Source organism: Gallus gallus, chromosome 13 (assembly GCF_016699485.2).
Source record: "Gallus gallus isolate bGalGal1 chromosome 13, bGalGal1.mat.broiler.GRCg7b, whole genome shotgun sequence".
Lineage (NCBI taxonomy): Eukaryota > Metazoa > Chordata > Aves > Galliformes > Phasianidae > Gallus > Gallus gallus.
The window spans coordinates 15086043-15098887 of record NC_052544.1 but is presented as its reverse complement, the minus strand read 5'-3'; the positions used below and the strand labels follow the sequence as shown (position 1 = coordinate 15098887).

At 38.6% G+C, this 12845-nt stretch overlaps 1 long non-coding RNA gene across 2 annotated transcripts in view; it reads right to left on the bottom strand.

Annotated features, from left to right (window-relative positions):
- LOC107054563 overlaps positions 1-12845 on the bottom strand; it is a 34328-nt gene that overhangs the window by 15792 nt on the left and 5691 nt on the right. For both annotated transcript variants that reach the window (XR_001468945.4, XR_001468944.4), the window contains exons 2-3: positions 8183-8309; positions 3211-3270 (exon numbers count right to left, since the gene is read on the bottom strand). This is a non-coding gene — a long non-coding RNA (uncharacterized LOC107054563). The remainder of the gene's footprint in view (positions 1-3210; positions 3271-8182; positions 8310-12845) is intronic.

The following is a 12845-nucleotide window of genomic DNA, read 5'->3' as shown; positions in this document are numbered from 1 at the left end:
ATCAAAATTTTGCAATAGAGAGAGCATGACTTCCTCTTCTCATAAGGTAAGCAAATGTTTTGCATTTATCAAGTTCCCAGAGTCTAAACGGAGATAGAGAGTCAGCAGACCTCACATGTTTATGTTTCTATACTGGAAATGAGCCACGGGAAGTTGCAGTTAAAAGGCTGCTATGTCTCAGGGTTCAAGGGACACAATAGATATCAATGTCTTTAACATAACTGAACATCTGAAGCTGTATTTGCCTTAGTATGAATTGTAAGTGCTCAGAACATCCGTAAACAGGGCCAGAAGCCAGAAGCCTACACTTATTCATGAGGCTTATTACTAGTTTAGGCTGTTTACAACCTTGTTTTCCTATGAAAATAAAACTAATTACCCATACCTGCCACCTCAACAAACCAAAGCCCATCCTATCTAGTGCTGCTCCTACATCTGGTTTTCCTTGGACACATTTTCTTTTTTTCATGGAAATTTTGTCTAAGTGTAATTTGGATATACGTTTTGTTTTGTTTTTGATTTAGGCCTGGATATCCAGATGTTTGGCAGTCCATCTGGGTTATTGTGCCAGTTAAGCTGCTGGCCACCTTGGATTATCAGCTCTGTCCATTGCTATGAATAGATTAAAGCAGTCACAAATGTGCAGTAAGATAAGTGCTTTGGGGATAGTCAGACCTACTGCTCAGGAGGTGTAATTGCTAGCGATAAAGATGGCATATTGAGGACATGGTGGGCTACTGCATACATGAAAGGACTGGCTCTTTCATAAGTGTCAGGCTTGTTAAAAATGCCTGAAAGTGGAAACACTCGTTAGTTGTCTGGAAAGAAATAACTACAACGTGATTCTGAAAGACCTGCACAGGTAACAAGAAAAGCCTGTTACTTTAAACAAAAGCAGGGAATGCATTTGGACAGGTGAAAGGACTGAAATTTCATTTGCTCATTTCCCTCCAAGTTACTGGTTCACGTTGAACCTGTTAGTCACTGAACAGAAATATAGTGATCAGCAGCCAAACAGGCTGCTTTTCTCTTACAACTGTTCTCCATAAATCAGAACTCAGGTGTGTCCCTTTGGCAACAGAGGTAAATAAGTGATTGAATGTCAGTGGAACAAAACAACTGATAGCAAGGGCTAAAGGCTGTACACTGAGTAGCTGGGGAATTAAATTGACTTAATTGATCATAGATGGATAAAATTTCTACTGTGACCTGACAGTGGTGTTATATTTGCCGTCTAAGGGCTCAATGTAGATCTAGCTCTCTTCTGTGCATGTGCTCAGTGCCTGCAGGAGTCACTACAGTGCTGAAGGGACTAGCCAGTGTTCTGCAGTTGTACATAAACAGGAAGAATTATCATTTGGCTTTTACTGTAAAGTTTGTGCTCATCCCATCAGAATGCCTCATTTGTCTGGCACAAAGGAAGAGATGCGATATTACTGGAAAAAGGAGATACTCCTTTTTGGAGATGGCTTCTCGCCAGTTCTGCTCCAGTTCAGCCTCTGTTCCTTGCAACAGCTGTACACAGAACTTCAAGCCAACTGGAAATATGAAAGCCACATTTCTCACTGATTGATCGTCTTTATTATTAATTTTCTTCTTGGAAATGAAACTAATAATAATGTTTATTATTACATTTAATCACCTTTACTCATGTAGATTGTGAGTTGCCCTACGCGGTGCTTGTTGTTTAGCTACCCTCTGCAAATGAAGGCAGCATATATTTCACAGACAGCCTGGTGAAAATAAAGATCAAGAATGCAGGTCTATTATTTTGGAGGGATTTGTCTGAGCAGTGCTCTGAGCAGAACTGGAGATAAGAAATGACACCAACCAAGCCCTTATACAGAGTTCAAATTAAGTTTTCCACTACATCTATTTTCTACTGGGTTGCTGTCATCAGTTTGCTTTGAGTCCTAAAGGAAACCACTAGTTGTGAGTTGCAAATAACTTCCCACAACCTGCTCTCTATGGTGCACATAGAGAAGATGCACAAAGTTAATCAACCTGTAATTACAAGATAATGTCTCGATAGCTGAAATTTTCTTTTCAAGGTTAAATAACTAGTACATCTGAGCTACATTTTCCTGTGAGGGTATAGGGTCACTTTCACTGCTGTCTGTGACTATTTTGCTCTGCTCCATGTCTTTCAAACACATTTATTTTAAACAAACAGTGACAACTCCGCACAGAGCAACCTCATTATTTACATTTAGGCATTGAAGGAAGAAATGTAAGTTTCTGGGTATTTTGTGCAGGTCAAAAACTGAAAACGAAGGATGAACACAGGACAGCCCTTTCCAAATAGTCTTTGTCCGTGGTGTAACCACAGTGCCTAGGACCTTGCACTTTTCAGTACACATAGGATATTTTTTGCACAGATGAGATTTTTACTGAGGCATTTCCAACTGTGTTCTTTGGGAGAGATGGCTCACAGTAGAGAGATCTCTGTTAGTCACACTTACTCAAAATTAATTGTATTGGAGGCAATTGTATCTTATATATCTGTGGACAATGAACAGTTTTTAATGTAATTTTTGGTGAAGAAATGCAAATTAAGAGTACAAATTAGAAATCCTCTCTGTCTTAATTGATGGTTGGCTTTCAAGTGAACTTTGTTTATTCCTGAACCCATTGCTGGTGTCTGTGGTATTGTTAACTTCCCAAATCCTTGCCTCAGGCTCTCTAAAAATTCATGTTCCTGTATCTGTGGCTCAGTGTTGCATCCTCTCCTTTTAGTTTTAAAATGTCACAGGTGAGAAGACATAGAAAATGGAAACCTGGCAGTTAAGCACTTTTACCTCCTCCAAGAAGGAGCTGCTTTAAACAACCGTGAATATGAAAACAGTACAAAGTTCTTTTAAAACCAAAGAAAATTACTGAATATTCTTGTTAATTAAAATAGGTCTTGGGGAGGAGGGTTAATGAGCATCATTGAAACATTGCTGTGGTGACCTCACTAGTTAATTTTTACATTAATTCTTATGCATTATATTGTAATGTTGGCATGCATTACGTGCAAAATTGTACTTGTATATTTGTGTGTATCCACAAAATGTCTACAAAAGGAAGAGATTTCCTAAACTGTTCATATGGGCATGAATTGCCATTTTATCAGCAAGGACAGAAAAAGGCAATAGATTTTATAGATACACCGTCTCACAGGGATCAGCTGGAACATACACAGTTCACTTTTGGACCAGAAAAACCTACCTCAGCAGTATTTTTGTTTGTCTTCACTGCAATTTATATCTCCCAAGGAAATGGTACTGCCTGTGTGAGGAAAGGGAAAAAAAGCAATCTTTTGTCCTCCTGGAGAGAAAAGAAAATGTATTCTTACTGACTCCAGTTTTTCAACATTCAGAGATACCAATTCTACTAACTTTGATGGTTATTTTTGGAAAGCTGATGTAGAGAATATGCAGGCAGTTATTAAGCCATTTGTCTATTATAGCAGAAGATTAGGAAGGGTTTGATCTTCACTCATGCAAGGGCATTGTCTTTACTTATAAAAGCTCTGCACTGAGCACACAGGGGTTCCTAACCTGGGGCTAGATCACACCCTCAGCCTCCCCTATTAAACCCTGGGAGGGGTTTTTCTTGTGGACTTTCCCAAACATCATCCAGTCAAGAGGGCAACAGTTACTGCTCTCCTCTTCCCCCACCACCATCACCATTTCCTCCCTTGCGGACTGATCTGTAGGGCTGGTTCACAAGTTCCAGGGACCCCTTGGGACCCAGAAAGCATTGGTGCCCCCACAAAAGGCCTTGTTCTCCAGATCCCCTCTAGAACCCTGCTGCTGCTGCTGCCCAGTATCTCCTGGCTTTGCAGCTGACTGCTAGAGGCAGCTCCCTGGGTCATTTGGGTCTTTCTATTTCCACCCTTGATCTGGAAAGGTAATATAGATCCATGCAGTAAAGTGGAAAAGCAAAGCTCCTCTTGGGAATTGCCTCTGGGGATTATTCAGCGAACAAAAAAGTTATCTAAACAGTCATGAAAAAGCAGTACAGCCCCATAGCGAAAAAGAAATAGAGGGATATATAAACACAGATTTGGAAAATCTTTTGTATTTTGTGTCTGCTTTCAAGAAAATCACTCAGTAATATGTACCAGTGACAATGGTAACATTATATTTCGACTACTGCAGTTTAGTGGACAAAGCATGGAGATTAAGATTAAAGCAATTAGTTATTTATGGATGTTGAAATTTTAGTGAATTAGACTCTCTTTCCTTCACTGGAATGCTTAATTGGAAAGATGCTTTCCTTTTTGATAGCATCTGCCCTGGTGTCTCCTTCACTTCATAAACAGGGACACATCAAAGAATTTATACTAGTGTAAAACAGTCTGAATTATATTAATGCACAGTGCTCCTATATGTCTGGTTTCCTACCATTTCCAGAATATGGAACTTATTTTCATTTCAGACTATCTTAAAATATTTAGCACCCCTTCCTTTTTAGTAATCTTCTTTGTGTTTACTGAGCACCATGTTCCTCCTAATAAAAGAAAATATTCAGACTCTCATTTTACAAGCTTTTAAAAGAACACCAGACTCCAGTGCCTTGGTAAAATCTCTTTTCTACCAAAGCTTTAAAAAAAAAGGGTAGATAACTTGGGAATGTGTGGCATTCTTATTTGCCTTGAAAGCCTTTGATTTGACAGTATTTGCAACCAAGTTTTGTAGGCAGTTCTTCAAGACAAGCAGTGACTGAGTTTGCTTATCTTGGGCTATGCAGCTCCTTGCTGGGAATAACTCTTTACATGCAATCCAAGCTATTTCTTTAGTTAAATGTGCCTTTGCTCCTATTACTTAATTGAACTCAGTACAGTCAAGTGACACTTAATTTTTGCCATGGCAGTGGGGGCAATGATACATTTTAAATTTAGAGATAAATAGATCTTTATTTTATGGCCTGAAAGGAGGATAGTTTGTCAGTAGAGTATGGTATTACCTGTAATATCATAATTTCCATTTTAAAATTTCAAATTAATTTAAATCTAATCTAATGATACTTTCCTTCCTTCCTTCCTTCCTTCCTTCCTTCCTTCCTTCCTTCCTTCCTTCCTTCCTTCCTTCCTTCCTTCCTTCCTTCCTTTGCTTCCTTCCTTCCTTCCTTCCTTCCTCTCTTTGAACCGTTGTGGTTGAAAGTAAGCCTCGTTAAAGTCCAGTTATATCTTTGTAAGTCTCTAAAGTGACCTCAGAGGATTCTGAATCAGGCCCTTAAATGATTCACATTAACTAGAAATACGGTATTAAAGAGAGGCACAGCAGAAAGTTAGATGGAAGATTCTACAAAATTGAATGACTAAATGGCACCACATTTCCCATTTTCAACAATCTTTTCAAGCCATTTTCAAAACCTTTGTTTTATTTTGCTCTTTGAGTGTTTGATTTCTACCATCTAAAATGAATAGCTCCAAAAGTTGTGCTTTATTGGTTACTTTCAAAAGACTTATTCCTACATTTCTTAACTCAGCAAAAATAAAATATTAGCTGATTGCATTTGTCTTATTTATTTTGCACAATTAAATAGGCCCTTTCTTTTTTTTATAACAAAAAAAAAAAAAAAGAAGGTTTAGAATTAACAAAAATGTTTTTTCTTTGCATCAGCAGAAATAACAGATAGATGGAGAAACAGCTTAAATATCAGTTGTGGATCATAAGACCCTTCTCATGTTAGACTGTGCAGCTGAAGCGTGTGATAGCAGCTTGTTAGTCTATAGGGTTTTATTGAAATGCCTATTGAGTAAAACATAATTCATGCTGCTGTTCGCCCTTAAAACAGGAAATAATATACCCATTTAACTTAATCACAATTTATATTACATGTGCATATTTCTAAACAAGTGCTGTAGATGGAGAGTTTGGTAGCAATAATATTTATGAATTACACTTTTAGTTAGCAAAGGAAAATGTGTGACCTCTTACATTTTGTTTGACATTTGAATTTGGTATCCCGTATATGTGACATGGGTGATGGATGCTTATTAACACAGTGTATAAACAGGAAATGCTTCTAAGCTGACCATTTATTAGCGCAGTGTGTGCTACAATTTGAATTTCAGTTGCAGTATCCTTCTCTGACGACTGCAGAGCTGAAATATAGGACAGGTTTCTTTATTCTTTGCTTATTTCCCCGTGCAGAACAAACAGATGTAACAGAGTGTAATTTTTTATATGTAAATCAGTCTTCCAAATGAAGCCTGAGTAAGTATATGAATGCACAGGCTTTCCTACAAATTGAGAAATACAGTCGTAGGAGGTATAAGGAGCGGGAGGATTTGTACAATTTGTATTGAATTTTCCTATGCTAAGTAAACAGATAAATGCTCCCATATTCCCCTTGGTGTTCTGATGTACACAATGAGCCATTCCTCTGTTGCTTCATTATGGCAGAAGTGCAGGGAAGAAGTCCCATTGATTTTACCCGAGCTCTGACAGTCAATGAGCTTATGACCTTACCTTTTGTAGGAATCCACTGATAGAACAAGGTAACAAATAAGTAAAAAAACCTCTTTGACAAATATATGCAAAACTTTTTTTGGTGAAAATTTCAACATTTAATTTCATCAAAGCAGAAGTGAAAAAAATCCATGTATTTAGATTGATTCTTCCAGCAGGGAACAAGAATTTAGTTTTTCTAGAAAGCAACCCTTCCCCTCCAGTTTCCCTGATGGCTTAACTGGAGAAAATGTAGAATAATACAGAGAATTTGTTACCCATTCGGTATCACATTTAAAGCCAACCCTCAAGAGAGAGAGCACAAAGTGAACATAAACCTTTTTTTTCCCTAAGCACAGGCTTAGTATTCCAAAGTGTTTAAATAAAAATTATTTGTTTAACCAAAGCACTGGGATGAACTGGAAGAGTAACTCAAAGGAGAGGTTTTATTTTGAATATCTCTGTTTAAAGAGATCCAGTGTATTGTGCAGCATCAGCCAAGGCAGTTCTCCCTTTAAAAGTTCATAGAGAACCTCCATCCAGCTATTCTAAGCAGTAGGTATAAAACCATCTTGACTGTTACAATTAATATTAAATAAATTTATTAAATACACATCTTTCCACATTTCAGGACCCAATCACAGGAAGGTTAGCAACCTGGAAATTGAAACTGCCAGATCTTTAATCTAACGTTCTGCTTTTCAGTGGAAAAAGCTAACGTCTCTATAGATGAGAGTCAAAGGTTAAATTTAGTTTGTATCAAATTACAAAAATATGCTTTTGGTGAGGTTAGGTTCTCATGCTCAGAGCAATTGGAACTGTAATGAAAGCAAACATTGAAAGAGATAATCCCATTAAAGATGAACTATTCACTTTAACCTCAAATATTTGGTAACTAAAATAAAACCATCCTAGTAGGAGGAGGATGGAGTTCAGCTCTTAAGGGAAACTGGAACTCCATGTTATACCTCAGACTGCACAAGAAACAAAATAGCTCTCTTGTTTCTAAAAGAAAACCTTATTTTGGGGAAACAAATTAGTCCGTGTTCTCCTTCTGAGGTCTACACAAAACAGTGGTGACCCTTTTGGTAGGATGTCTTTGGACACTGAGGAGTAAACCATACTTTCCTCCAAGCAGCAGCTCTCCCAGTAACAGTGAAATCCACACCGTGCTGTATGCAAGGAGCAGGGGGAAGAGTGCAGCTCGAGCTGGCTCTGGTTCATGCATGACATCCCAAAGCAGAGGTCTGTGTCTGCTCTTCCTCCATGCCTTCCAACACCAGCAACATTAGGATGTCTTTCTTTCACATGGATCCCCTCAGTCATGCATCTGAATTCTGGGACAGAACTAATCCTGATAAAAGAACTGAATCGAAGCACAGAATAAAATCTCAGACCAAGCTGATTTCTGTTCCCCCAGTCTATCCTCTCTGCCGCCACAAAGAAAAAATGTAGTGAGACTATCTGGACTATTTCTGTGAGACTTTCTCAAGGTACAGAGTATGGGTTGGAGGTCCTGCTGGTTTAAAACTATCGTTTTTGTTTTTTTTTTTTTTTTTCTTCTGTTTTTTTGTTTTTGCTTTTGTTTTTTAATACAAGAAGCAGAACAAGAAATATTTTTAAAGCCCCACTGCTAAAGAATAGAGCTCTTTGATATAATATGACAAAGCTTTTGGCTTTCAAGAAATACTAAAATGCGTCTTAATCCCTGAACTTCTGAAACCCCAATGAAAACTCACCCCTAAATGCAGTCACAGTCAGAGTCTTTCTTCATTCCCAGAGGCCCAGATACCGGTTTCAAGAATTTAGGAAGAGTCTCATATTCTTTCCTTTTACAACTTAAAATAGACCAAGGAGATTCTTTTCCTAAGGTTAAAGAAAAAAAAGAAGAAGAAGAAAAAACACAATCATAGACTGATATTTCTTTTTTGTGCCAAGTTTCAGCCTGGAGAAAATTTTATGGCTGAATTCTAATCCCCCCCAAACCCTGGTTTATAACAGAAATGCTGACACAATGATAACTATAGCGTTACAAATGCTGGCGCTATGATATTTATTGCTCCCAAGTGCCAGCATGGGTTAATCCTTATTAAACGCATTCATTTTCTGGCCTTGTGGAGAGCAGATCTGTTAGTGATCCAGCAGGGTATGGGTCCTTGGTAGCGTTAATGGAAGATATCACACAAGACATAGTAAGTGAGGAGTCTTTAAGGGGGCTACTGTAGGTGTGTTTTAGGATTAAGTTACTTCTCTGGGGGCTTGAGTTCAAATCCAGAGTGTCTATTTCCATGAAGCGTCTTTGGTGTAAAAAAATAGCACACATACACAGAATAACTTTGTTCTTTTCAGCTAGAGGAAAAAAATATGAAAGGAAGCGTGGAATTATCATGTATTTCCACAGCCAGCAGTGGAACAGATTCCATAGATTAGGAATCACCAATGTCTTCCCCACCTGGACATCCTAAATCCTCTTCTACATTAAACTGTCCCGTTTGATAGTGTTGGAGAAGTGGAGCAATAACAAGATCCCTGTTAAATATCTGCCAGCTGATCTTTCTATTTACTGGAAAAAAAGTGAAACTTACAGTTCAGTTACAATAAAAATGTTTCACGTCCCATCCTCTTACACATCTATTTTAGCAAGAAAGGTAATTGAAAATCTCAAAACATTTTCTCCGTGAGTTATGTGGGTTAATTTGTAAACTTTTTCCAGAGGCTTACACATTGACATTATGCTTGCTATATCTATAACATAAACTGTAAAAAAAAAGAGGAAAGTTTTTGATTAAGTTTAGAACGGGGGAGGTTATAGTGGTCATTTTAGAATGCTGTTATTGCCCTAGATTCCCCAGTGCAAGCCTGAAATCACTTGCCAACATCTTACGCTTAGAAATCGGTCTGCAGACTTTAACCAAGAGGTTTTCTTCCTATGAATAGTATCTCCGGACAAAAGAAGTGAGCATATGTGCAAAGTTCACATCGAGTTCAGTGAACGATCATATTTTCCCCACAATAATAAATACTTCTATAATTTATAAATGCCTCGAAAGGCTGAGATATGTGGGGGGATGCAGAATCAAAAGTGTCTTGACAGGAGAGAGACAAGGGAATGGGCCAGAGATTGGTCTGACTACTAAAATTCCTCATCTTTGATTTGTTTCTTTCAGAACTTGTCCCTAGAGAAAAAGCTGTGCTTTCTAGAGAGGCTTAAAAAATAAAATGAAATCCTCTGGGCTTGTGAATAGTCATGGAGAACTTAAAAACCTTCAGTCTGAGCCCAGAGCCAAAGAGAAATATTTAAGACTTTCTCCTCTTTAACTGAATGTTCGCTGTTTGAAATGCAAGCAATGAAAAAAAAAGAAAAAGGGGAATAAGGTTTTTTGTCAAAGGTTTAAAATTGGAAGTTTGTTTTCTTCATTTTAAGCGATCCTTTGCCTTGCTACGTGGAAGAGGACCAGAACAGCTTTCATCAGAACTACTTAAAACAAAAACAAGAGTGTTCAGGAGAAAAGAAAGCCATGACTTTAGCACGGGCAAAAGACTGTTTTCATTAAAGAGCCCTTTTGAAAGGGGCTAATGTACACTCCCTTGAAATTAGAAGGAACTGGAAATATAAATGAAAATAAAAATAGCTTTATTTATGCTTGAATTTTCCACAGGGTGAAATACAATGTCATGACCTTCTCAAACAGAAAGAAAATAGATAAATGCTCCTGTGAAGAAAATGGCCACTGGGAAATTCAGAAAAGTGGCTTTACAAAGGATGCAGAAAGGACTTGTTTCCATTTGTCCTTCCGGCAGGTACAAATGGTTTATGCTGAATTACTCCAGGGAAGCAGGATAAGTTGAACACAGGACTGTGATGTCTTGGGCATCCCCAAAGCCTGATGACTTTCAGTGGGAGCTGGAGTGCTGAGGGCACTGCAGAGCTATTTGGAATCAACAGGATGTGGTGTTGGAAGACAGGGGGGGTCGGAAACTGCCAACCCACACCTGGTGTGTCCGCAGCACCATCCCAAGGAAAGGATGGTTTGGGTAAAGATGGGCACTATGCAGTTGACTTGAGTTTGGTACTTTGCCAACAGGGATTTACAAAACTTCTGGCACAGAGAAAGTATTAAAATGAAGAAAGAACAGTATTAAATCCCATTGAAATTTTTGCAGAGCTGCCAAGAGCTTTCGTGGCCTTCTCTGCAGCATGGTGGGGGAAATTCTGTGGTTCATTCCTTACTTCTTTGGTTTTTTAGCCTCACTTGGCTGCTATTTTTCCCCCTGCCTTCATTTTGAAGAAGGATTGAGTTCTACCACTGTAAGAAATGTTTTCTCACCCATTAGCCATTCGACACAGAGATAGATTCTCACAGAAATCAAACACAGCCTCTTACTATCTGCCCCACCAGCATAGACCGGTCCAGCACAGCTTTGTACATCTTTGAAGTCGGCAGCATAAGTGAGCCAGGTCTTTTTATAAGGTTGCATGTGAAATTGTCAGAAGAATGAAACCATTTGCAGATGGTGGAGTGATAAAGATGGTACGGTGTCTCGCTTGTATTTGCCCCTCGTTTCCTTGGGAAGAGAAGAAAAGTAAAAGAGGAGGAGGGGAATAAAAAGCAGTGGAAGGAAATAGAAACTCCAACAAATGAAATTCTTTTGACAACATAGTGTTGAAGGAGTAAGTGAGATTTCTGGCAAAACCACCAGGACTCTGAAGACAAGCTGACTGCTTCGGTATTTATTACTTTGCCTTGACGAAACCTCTGACATCAAGGACTTTCTTGGTGACTGATTTTTGTCAGAATAATGCTGCAGGAACTGAATGTGACAGATGATTTTTTTGGACATGAAGCCTGTGCATAATGGCATGAGAAAGAGAACATAAAAAAGTCTGCCCTGAAGCTGCTTAATGTGGCCCTGGAGAAAAGAGCTGTTATCACTGCTTACTGATGCAGTCAGCAAGAGGAAAAAATGGATCCTGAAGTCAGACAGTTCGGCATGGGGCAGATTTTCTACGAGTTGTTCTCCATTATCACGGCCTGGCTGAGGCTGGGACGGCAGGAGGAAATCAGTCTCAGGAATGTACCTCTAGAAATTAAATAAAAATTGGCTTTATTGTGTCAGGTCTATCCCCTATATTGCAATGTTGCAACACCATACGCAGCAGCAAGAAATATGCTGAGCTTGATGAATATTACTGAGGCTTGTGACAAGTGCTGGTGCAGAATGTGATATCCCTCTCTATCTGAGTGCAGTTCATGAAAGGTAAAATGACACAGCACAAGGACTGTGGCTCACCACAGAAATACAAAGCTATAAAGAAAAGTATTTCCAAATGAGCTGCAGTGCCATATATGCTTGTGTGCAGCCAAATTTCCAAACAGTACTCATACCAAATTAATGCAGAGCATCTTGAATTATCACAAGGTAGAAAAATTGGTGAACAATTTGAGACATAGTCAGGAGTGGTGCAGGAGATTTCCAAAGTAAACAATCGATTAAAATATTAACCGCCCTTTTCTCAAGCAGGTAAGATTTTGAGACTGTAGCTTTGAAGAAACCTGTAGGGAATCCTCGGCTTAAGGCACAACCCTGTTCTGCTTTTCTTCCTGTCAAAGGTTTCAGCTGAAAACCTGAGACAGAGTTACAGTGCTCTGCAGCAGAAGTGCTGTTTTTAAGCCCAGAGGGCACAGTGGCTGTGAGATACCCTAATCTTCCTTGGATAGATCAGCACATTTCCATGGGCTGCATTAAATACGCATTTCGGATTTAATAAAGCCTCATGCAGTGTAATTGTGCGTGCTTTCTGTAGCATTATTGTGAAGTGTACAGTTGGTGTTACTGTGCTTTGGTGAAAAGAAACATTAACTCTCCTCAGATGCCAGCCTATGAATTTACTGACATTGTATTTTGTTTAGAATTGTTAATATTGCCTGTATTCTGAGATATGGGCTTTATTCAACAGGTTAATCTGCCCAAATGATAGTTAAAAATAATAATAATAATAATAATAAAAATCAGAATTCTTTCTGTTTAGTTATGTTTAAGCATAGGAGAATACCTTCCTGCATGGTAAATAGAGCACTTACCAGCAGTACTGCCACTACTGGGCAATGGGTTAATTGGGCTGTGCTGCAACTCCTTTTCTCTTTCTGGTTACACATGGAAAGAGAAATTAGTAGGCTACTAACTTTCAGAACAGCTGTATATGTGAGGCATTTAGTGAGAATTTATAATCCATCCTTTCTCAAAGAATGTGACAGGATTTCCAAGTACTGAAATGGCAAACGCTTAGAGACGTTGTAAATTAATCCACGTGTGAAACCCCCAACTGTGTTCTCATTGTTCTCTCTCTTCTCTCATGAACATAACTCATTTCTGTTCATTGACTTTCAGTTCAGCTGACAA